This window comes from Otolemur garnettii, unplaced genomic scaffold (assembly GCF_000181295.1).
Source record: "Otolemur garnettii isolate 467f Iridium unplaced genomic scaffold, OtoGar3 scaffold00022, whole genome shotgun sequence".
In the NCBI taxonomy this organism is placed as follows: domain Eukaryota; kingdom Metazoa; phylum Chordata; class Mammalia; order Primates; family Galagidae; genus Otolemur; species Otolemur garnettii.
Window position 1 is genome coordinate 16,375,068 of NW_003852417.1, and position 10,751 is coordinate 16,385,818.

The following is a 10,751-nucleotide window of genomic DNA, read 5'->3' on the forward strand; positions in this document are numbered from 1 at the left end:
TTCGAACTCGCCAGCTTAGGTGTACGTGGCTGGCGCCTTAGCCGCTTGAGCCACAGGCGCCAAGTCTGTTTTTTATTTTATTGATGTGATGTATTATATTTATAGATTTGCATATGTTGAATCAACCCTGTAACCCTGGAATAAAACCAACTTGATCATGGTGTATAATTTTTTTGATGTGTTGCTGTATTCTGTTTGCTAAGATTTTATTGAATATTTTTGCATCGCTATTCATTAATGACATTGGTCTATAAATTTTCTTTCTTAGTTGTATCCTTTCTTGGTTTGGGGATCAGGGTGATATTTGTTTCATAGAATGTGTTGGGAAGTATTCCTTCTTTTTCTATACTTTGGAAAATATTGTATAATATAGGTACTAGTTCCTCTTGAAAGGTTTGATATAATTTGGATGTGAAGATATCTGGTCCCAGACTTTTCTTTTGGGGAGGATTTCATATTGCTGATACTATTTCAGTGATTGATATAGGTCTATTCAAGATTTCTAATTCTTTCTGGTTGAGTCTAGGAAGGTGGCGTGCTTCCAAGTATTGGTCCATTTCCTTCAGATTTTCATATTTCTGGGAATAGAGATTTTTATAATAATCATTGAGATTTTTTTGAATTTCTGAAGCATTTGTTGTTATTTCTCCTTTATCATTCCTGATAGACAATATTAGAGATTTTACTTTTCTATTTCTGGTTAGGTTGGCCAAAGGTTTATCAATTTTGTTAATCTTTTCAAAAAACCAACTTTTTATTTCATTGATCTTCTGAATAACTCTTCTGTTTTCAATTTCTTTTAATTCTGCCCTAATTTTGGTTATTTCTTTTCTTCTGATGGGTTTGGGGTTGGAATGTTCTTCCTTTTCCAGTTGCTTGTGATGATCCATTAAGTTGTTGGCTTCCGGCTCAGCTCCTTTAGCTCAACCGGCTAAGGCGCCAGCCATGTACACCTAAGGTGGCGGGTTCGAATCCCCAGCCCGGACCCGCCAAACAACGACGGCTGCAACCAAAAAATAGCCAGGCGTTGTGGCGGGCGCCTGTGGTCCCAGCTACTTGGGAGGCGGAGGCAAGAGACTTGCTTGAGCCCAGGAGTTGGAGGTTGCTGTGAGCTGTAATGCCACGGCACTCTGCCCAGGGGGACAGCTTGAGGCTCTGTCTCAAAAAAAAAAAAAAAAAAAAAAAAAGTTGTTGGCTTCCTCTTTTTCTGTTTTCTTGATGACTACTTCCAATGCTATAAATTTCCCTCTTAGGACTGCCTTTGCAGTATCCCACAGGTTTGATAATTTGCATCTTCATTATCATTTAGTTCCAAAAATTTGGTGATTTCCTTCTTAATAGCTGCTCTTTGATCCAGCTATCATTCAGCCTAAGATTATTTAGTTTCCATGACTTTGTTTGAGTATGAAGATTCCTATTGCTATTGAGTTCACCTTTTATTTCATGTGGTCTGAGAAGATACAAGGAATAATTTCTACACTTTTAAATTTGCTGAGGTTAGACTTGTGTCCCAGGATGTGATTTATTTTGGAGGATGACCTGTGGGCTGATGCGAAGAATGTATATTCAGTTTTATTAGGGTAAAATGTTCTATAGAGGTCTGTAAAGTCCATTAGTTCTAGGGTCAGATTTAAGTCTAATATTTCTTTGTTTAGTTTCTTCTTGGAGGATCTATCCAAAACTGTCAAAGGAGTGTTAAAATCTCCAACTATTATAATGCAGGAAGATATCAAGTTCTTCATATCCATTAGCGTCTGCTTTATGAATTGAGGAGCATTCTGGTAGGGTGCATAAATGTTAATTATCGAAATCTCTTCACGTTGGGTGTTTCCCTTGACAAATATGTAGTGACCTTCCTTATCTTTCTTTATCTTTGTTGGTTTAAAGCCAATTGTATCTGCTACTAAAATTGCAACCCCTGCTTTTTCTGGTTTCCATTTGCCTGTGTTATACAAGTCCATCCCTTTACCCTGAGTCTATTTTTATCCTTTAAGGTAAAATGAAATTCTTATATATAGCAGATATCTGGTCTGAGTTTATGTATCCAGTCAGCCAGCCTGTGCCTCTTTAGAGGACATCTTAGCCCATTCACGTTAATTGAGAGAATTGATAAGCCTGGTTGTGTTTTGGGTGTCATGATTTTTGGATGTCCAGGGGACATTTTTAGTTCTTTCACCACTGTGTAAGTTGGATTTTGTTCAAAAATTTCTGGGTGAGTTTACTTTGGAGGTAGATCATTGCACTGGTCATTGTGGAAGATGGGTCTGAGAATATCCAAGAGAGCTGGTTTAGTTATGGCAAATTTCTTCAACATATCTATGTCATTAAAATATTTGATTTCTCCATCGCAAATGAAATTTAGTTTAGCTGGATACTGGATCATGGGCTGGAAGTTGTTTTGTTTTAGGAGATTGAAGGTCAATGACCTTCTTCTGGCTTGAAACATTTCAGCTGAGAGATCTGAAGTCATTCTGATACTTCTCTCTTTGTAGGTAATGCTTTTCTTACCTCTGGCTGCTTACAGAATTTTCTCCTTCATCTTAACTTTGGCAAAGTTAATCACAATGTGATCTCCTAGACAGGAGATGCTTTACTTGGATTGAGTCTTGCTGGGGTTCTGAAATTGTCTGCGATCTGAAGTTCTATATCTCTTGCAATGCTTGTCCTCCAAAATCTGGTAGAGTAGAGCATCTGTACCTTTAGGACCATCCTCTTATCCTTCAGAAATTCCTGTAAGGTGAATGTTTAATCTTTTGGAATGATCCCACAACTCTCTCAGGGAATGATCAGTTTTTGCTCTCCATTTGTCTACCTCTTTGAGTGTTTGGGAACGTTCAAGAGCTTTGTCTTCAGTTTCAGAGATCCTTTCTTCTGCCTGGTCAACTCTATTACTGAGGGATTCTACTGTATTTTGGAGCTCCTCAAATAACCTTTTCATTTCCTTGAGCTCTGCTATCTCTTTTCTCATTATGTTTATATATTTGGTGACTTGGGCTTTGAATTCATTAATTTCTTGAGACAACTTTAGAACTACTCTTTGGAATTCAATTTCTATCTTTTCTTCCATTCTATTCATCTTATTTGCCATCCATATTCTGAATTCTATTTCTGACATTTCAGCCATTTGTCTATGCATGGCACTTTCAGTTATATCTCCTTTGTCATTACTTGGGGGGTTGATCTACTCTTTTTATTCATGTTGCCAGAGTTCTTTTGAGTCTGCACCATGTTTATTTTCCACCATTTGGTTATTAGAACTGATAGGATGAGATTGAATTGGGGTTCCCATGTAGTAGAGATAGCCCCTTACCAAAGCACTAGGCTTTGTAATGGTGGATTATCTCCTGCAACCTTACAAAGGCCCCTTTCAGAGTTTTGGCTGGAGACTCTGAGGACCTACTTGGTGAGATAGCACAAGCTACCTCTGTTTTTGTTTTTGTTTTTGTTTTTGTTTTTGAGACAGAGCCTCAAGCTGTCCCCCTGGGTAGAGTGCCGTGGCATTACAGCTCACAGCAACCTCCAACTCCTGGGCTCAAGCGAGTCTCCTGCCTCCGCCTCCCAAGTAGCTGGGACCACAGGCGCCTGCCACAATGCCCAGCTATTTTTTTTTTTTTTTTTTTTTTGGTTGCAGCTGTCATTGTTGTTTGGCAGGTCCGGGCTGGGGATTCGAACCTGCCACCTTAGGTGTACGTGGCTGGTGCCTTAGCCAGTTGAGCTATAGGTGCCAAGCTGCTACCTCTGTTTTGATATCAGCCAACCTCTACCCTATCCTAAGAAACCACAGTATTAGGTTTAAATCTCAACTGTGAAGAGATACAAACAGCTGTGGCGCCCAGCCCTACCCTTCAGTTCTTTTCCACTACAGAACTTCGAAGGGCAACCTCAGAAAGTCCCTGAGTGGACAGCCCCAGACATGGGTTCCAATTAAATTGTCTCAGGCAGTGAAAACCCTGCTCAACAGAGAAGGACTCAAGGGTCTCCAACAGCACAATTGGAGCCAGGGATCCACACTCCTGTCCACTAGACTCAGTCCACACTGTTGTCCGTTTCCCTGCCCACAGGCCCCATTGGAGCCAGGGACAACACCCCTGCCCACCAGTCTCAGTCCACTGCCTGGCAAGTCTCTGTTCACAGGCTCTGTTGGAGTCAGGGAACCCAGCCCCACTCTCCGGTCTCAGTCCACATCCAGCTAGCCTCTGCTTGCCAGACTAGTTGGAGTCAGGGAACCACACCCCCACCTGCCAGTCTCAGTCTACTGCCTGGCAAACCTCTATTCACAGGTTCTATTAGAGTCAGTGCACTGCACTCTGCCCGCAGGTCTCAGTCTTCACCCAGTAAGTCTCTGCTCACTGGCCCTGCTGGAGACAGGGGATCACACCCTGGCCCTCAGATCTTGGTTCACACCCAGTAAGCCACTGCTTGAGGGTTCTGTTGGAAACAGGGGGCCATGCCCTTACTCTCAGGTCTCAGTCCACACCTAGCAAGCCACTCCTTGCAGACCTAGCAGGGGCTGGGGACCAGCCCTGTCTGCCAAACTCAGTCCACACAGGCAACAACTCTCCCACTGTGAGTGCCATCAGAGCCAGGGGTTCTGCACTCCATCCTGCCAGACACAGCCCGAACCAAGGGTCAACACCACCAGTGGCCAGGCATAATAATAACCAGGGGACTGCTCCTCCTCCCACTGAGTATCCCTTTCTTCCCACAGCCTTTCTTCACCATTAGTGACAGATTCCATCCTGATGGTTGGTAGTCCACACTATGCCCAGATCTCTCAGGACAAGACCAAACAGCCATGCAATGGGACAAGGGTAGACTGGGAGTTTGGGCTTGTGGGAGGAAATATCTGTTCAATTTTATGCTTGGCAGGGTGGTGTCTAGGTTCATAAATGGGACCTCCTTGGAGAAAGAGACCTGGAGTTTAGCAGCTCTCTCCAGCGAGGTAAAATGAGAGGTCTTTTGTTCCCTGCTCCTTCGCAGATAGCCTGCGGCAGGCCTCCCACTTGGGGGAGGGGTTTCCCATCCGCTAGTCAATAGGCTTTGTACCTGTAATTTGTTTTCTTGAATGCTCTTCCTTGGAGTTACAGCTTGCCGAACTTCTTTCTTGGCTCATCTCCCCACTTTTGGCTTCATAGAGTCCAATTTCGTCCAGTTTTTCTTCCTCTGCTCAGGAGCCTCTGCCAAGGGTTGCTACCAGTCAGCCATCTTCCCAGAATTCTGTTAAATGAATTTCATCTCACTAAAAAAGATATTGTTAGAAATGTTTCTACTAATATAAAGAGGCCACTTCATCCACAACTACAAATGCATTTACTCTCCTTCCTCCCAAAAAAGATAATCCAAATCCTGGCCAGCTCTAAGATCAGAATCTCTGAGAAATATGCATTCCTCTCCATGAGATCTCAATGTGGCTTCTTATTATCCCCTACCCTGTAGTTAAATTGTAAAGTCAACTGCCCCCAAACACCAAAGACACAATGGTGAAGAGAAATAGATCACCCACAATGAAGACTGACTTTGGAAGAGGGAAGAAGGGGAAGAGACCACAGAGGTTACCAGTCCATGGCCTATATCAGTGGTCTCCAACCTTTTTGACAAGTTTCATAGAAGACAATTTTTCCATGGACTGGGGGTGAGGGAATCATTTTGGGATGATTCAAGTTCACTTCATTTATTATGTACTTTATTTCTATTATTATTACATCATAATAATTATACAACTCACCATAATGGAGAATCAGTGGGAGCCCTGAACTTCTTTTCCTGAAACTAGATGATCCCATCTGGGGGTGATGGGAAATAGTGACATCTAAAGTGTGTTGCTCATGTCCTCAGCTCCACCTCAGATGGTCAGACATTAGATTCTCATAAAGAGTGTGAAAGCTAGATCCCTTGAATGTACCATTTACAGTTAAACTTCACGCTCCTATGAGAACCTAATGCTACCACTGATCCCACAGAAGGCAAAGCTCAGGTGGTGATGCAAGCGATGGGGAGTAACGATAAATACAGATGACACTTGACTTGCTCTCCTGATGCTCACCTGCTGCTATTTGGCCCAGTTCCTAATAGGCCACAGACCAGTACTGGCCTACAGCCCTGGGGTTGGGGACCACAGGCCTACATGACACCCTACTAGTAGGTAGCCAGGGCTCACATCTAGGCAATGGAGCCAGGTCCTAGTCTGATTTCCTAGGAGAGTCTCCCTGGGTTATTGTCCTCTGTGGCTGCAGCTGAGGAGCTAAAGTGAAGAAATCCCCTTTGGGTAAGACTAGCTTCCTATTAGCCTGGTCATGTCTCCCTGGGGATTCCTCCAGAGGCTGAGCAATTGCTGAGTCCAGGAATTGCACTGTCACTTCCTTATAGCCTCAGCTAGCTGCCAATCAGCTCATTTCCTGGGAACACCAGGCACTAGTTAGTAATTAGCTCTTGGAAGACCCAAAACTTCTGAGTTGGTTATTGTGCTTGCACCCATGGTTGTTGTGAGCATTGAAACACAGAGTGGGTATGAAAGTGCTTTGTAACCCATAAGATGCCATTATCCTCATTCACAGAGAAAATCATAGACAAGCCCATTCTGTATGGTTTTACATATGTGAGTACATAGTACTTTTATTCTATTACTTTTACCCTCTTTCTGGATCTCCACAGTGACTACTGTAAATGTCCCCCCAGTCTTAGATGCTGATTCAGACCCTTCTGCAAGCAGATACCTTAGGAATATATCTGCATTCCCTTATACTGCCCCCTGAGAGCACCTAGAATCCATGAAACTTCAATAGCAATGAGCACACCAAGTGTCCAGATCTTGGTTTCTAAATACCATCCTTTACAGAAAGAAACTGGACCTTCTGGGGAAAATGGCAGATTCCAGAGTTGGGACAAGCAAGGAACAACCTGAGCCCAGAGCATGTGAAAGTAAGGATGTGTTCAAAGAATGATGGGATACAAAGGTACTCCCATGGGGTAATATGAAACAATTTGAGCACCAAAATAAATGATGAAATCAAAAGATCATAACCCACAAAATTCACACCGGCAGAAATAATGAATAAATAGCAAATTTAATGAGGAATGAGATGTTTACATAATCTCAAAGTACTTTCCACAAAATCCTTACTAATTACAAAGGAAAAAAGAGTAACTTTAGAATGGCAAAGTCTGGGGCACATCACTTTAGTCAAGTGATCAAAATCAAAGTTAGTATCATCAGTAATGGGCCAAGTCAAAATGGAGCACCACCTAACAGGATTCAATGAGAATGATTTAGTGTCACTTCTATGATGTTACTGTCAGGTGTGGACCTGAGTCTGATCCTGAAGAGACATCAGACAAACCTACAAGGAAGGATAGGCTGCAAATTAACTAGTATGCATTTTTTTAAAGTGATAAAGTCAGGCAGTGCCTGTGGCTCAGTGAGTAGGGCGCCAGCCCCATATACTGAGGGTGGTGGGTTTGGACCCAGCCCTGGCCAAACTGCAACAAAAAGTAGCCAGTGCATCTTACAAGGGTACATATGAAACTTACTAAATGTAGAATATAAATGTCTTAACACAATAACTAAGAAAATGCCATGAAAGCTATGTTAACCAGTTTGATGAAAATATTTCAAATTGTATATAAAACCAGCACATTGTACCCCATGACTGCATTAGTGCTATGATTTAATTAAAAAAAAGAAAGAAAGAAAAGAAAAAAAAAACTCTAAAAATTGCTACTTATAAGCAATTAAAAAAAAAAAAAAACTAGCTGGGCATTGTGGCCGGATGCCTGTAGTCCCAGCTATTCAGGAGGCTAAGGCAAGAGAATCACCTAAGCCCAAGAGCTGGAGGTTGCTGTGAGCTGTGACACCACAGTACTCTACCGAGGGTGACATAGTGAGACTCTGTCTCAAAAAATAAGAAATATATGGTAAAGTTTTGGGGGAGTATTGGGGTATCATGTTGACAATTTATTCATAAGTAGTCAGGAAAGAATAAGTACTTCTATAGGCGAAATGCCTATATGGCCTCTGGCCAAAAATGCTGTTTGAGAGAGAGCAGTGAAAAGACTTTGTGCAGGCATACTTGCAAGAAACTGAGGCAGAATCCCATCTGGCCAGGTTGGTTGTGAGTGTAACATGACCTAGGCTTTGGCTGGAATAGCATTTCCAGACTGTGTTAAGGAATTAAGGCTGACTTTATAAGGCCAATGAAAAAGCCCTTTGGAAAACTGGCCAGATACCTGTCAGTAACCTCTCCTGATCTGTGGTAAGTGATGAAGGTCACTTGCTGACGGGTCTGGGAATGGAAATGTGCTAGGGGACCTCAAGAGAAGAGGCATTTACCCAATGCATACAGGTATCTAATGGCACAGATGAAACCTGGCCTCATGAAAGGCTTTTGAGAAGTCCAGCCTGAGAATTCCTTATACAAGTTTACAGCAAACCCGCCCCCCCCCACCCCCGACTTAAGGCCTACATGAGAGCAGAGGTTTGCACACAAATTCCTGTATGCTCAAGAAGTTTCTTTATGCCTTGTTTAAAAGATCCGAAGTAACAGCCTCCAAATGGCAAGGTAGCAAGGGCAGGTATTCAATCTACCTTGTTCCTCCCTAGCCTCAGACATCATCAGATAAGAACAAAGAAGTAATGGCTAACAACATGTTCTCCATTAAGTTATGTTAAACTGGGTTATGTTGATAGGGTTATGTCAAAAGGTGTATGTTGAGTGGGTTATCAGATGTCACATGATGTTTAACTAGATCGATGAGGTTACTGCTGTATGTATAAAATTCCCTGTATAAACCAACTGCAAATAAAGAAGCTCGCCATTTTGCCTGAGCAAGCAGATGGTCACCTTTATTTAAAACACAATCTCTTTTTTTTTTTTTGAGACAGAGCCTCAAGCTATCCCCCAGGGTAGAGTGCCATGGCTTCACAGCTCACAGCAACCTCCAACTCCTGGGCTCAAGCGAGTCTCCTGCCTCTGTCTCCCAAGTAGCTGGGACCACAGGTGCCCGCCACAACGCCCAGCTATATTTTTTGGTTGCAGCTGTCATTGTTGTTTGGCAGGTCCAGGCTGGATTCGAACCTGGCGCCTTAGCCACTTGAGCCACAGGCGCCAAGCCTAAAACACAATTTCAATAAGTGTGCTTATTCTCTGCAACATTGCTTTTCCGCGAGACCCTTACGGCAACATACTTCATACCATATTTACAACTTTTGTGTAAATTTGAGGGGTTTTTTGATTTTTTTTTTTTTGAGACATCAAAAAAAAAAAAAAAGCGCTGTAGCTCAAGTGGGTAAGGCGCCAGCCACACACACCAAGGCTGGTGGTTCAAATCCAGCCCGGGTTCACCAAATGACAATGACAACTATAACCAAAATAAAAGCTGGGCATTGTGGCAGGCGCCTGTAGTCCCAGCTACTTGGGAGGCTGAGGCAAGAGGATCACTTAAGCCCAAGAGTTGGAAGTTGCTGTGAGCAGTGATGCCACAGCACTCTACCCAAGGCAACAGCTTGAGACTCTGTCTCAAAAAGACAAAAGAAAAATATCTGTCATCTTGGCTAGAGTGCAGTGGTATCATCATAGCCCACTGCAACCTCTTCTCCCTCAGCCTCCTGAGTAGCTGGGACTATAGGTGCCTACCACCGTGCCTGGCTAATTATGTTTGTATAGAGGGGTCCTGTTTTGTTTAGCTTGGTCTTGACCTCCTGACCTCAAGCAATCCTCCTACCTCGGCCTCCCAAAGTGCTAGGAATTAGAGGTGTGAGCCACTGCCTGACCTGATACTGTTTTAGTTTTAAAAGTTTTTAACAAGTACCCTAAGGGATAAAGCTTTTTTTTTTTTTTTTAAAGAGACAGAGTCTCACTTTATTGTCCTTGGTAGAGTGCTGTGGCATCACAGCTCACAGCAACCTCCAACTCCTGGGCTTAGGCGATTCTCCTGTCTCAGCCTCCCAAAAACGAGGCCCACAGGCACCCGCCACAACGCCCAGCTATTTTTTTGCTGCAGTTTGGCCGGGGCCAGGTTTGAACCTGCCACCCTCAGTATATGGGGCTGGTGCCCTACTCACTGAGCCACGGGCGCTGCCCAGAAATACAGGCTTTTGCCTTCTTACCAGGAATATATATGAGAGAGCTTGGGCCATTGAATATATTGCCAAACTCTTTCATTTTTGCTCGTGTAGTAAATGAGCAGTGGTCTCTCTGTATGTTTTCTTTTGCATTTCTCTTATATAAGCAGGTTGGGCATTTTAAAAATATGTTTAAAGACCATTAGCTTTTATAAACTGAGCACTATCAGTTTATAACTTTTGACCATTTATCTATCAGATTGGATAGATTTTTCTTCTTGATTTTTATGACCTCTTATAAATTAAATTTCCTTATAAATTTCCTTATAAATTGAGGAAGCTGGGGCAGTGCCTGTGGCTCAAAGGAGTAGGGCACCAGCCCCATATACCAGAAGTGGTGGGTTCAAACCTGGCCCCAGCCAAAAACTGTAAAAAAATAAAAATAAAATAAAATACCAACATCATATTAAAAAAAAATAAATTGAGGAAGCTATTCCTTTGACTGTGATGTAAGGCAACAATTAGTTTTGTATCATATATTTTGTGCCTAGCATTGTGCCAAGGAGTCTGATGAAGCAGTCTTTCCCTATGAGGGGTTTCCATGAATTCCAGGCAGGTGTTAGCCAGTTAATTATGAGATAATTGTAAAGCTCAAACAAGAAGTGATTTGGGCTGGAATGAAAGTATTCCTGAG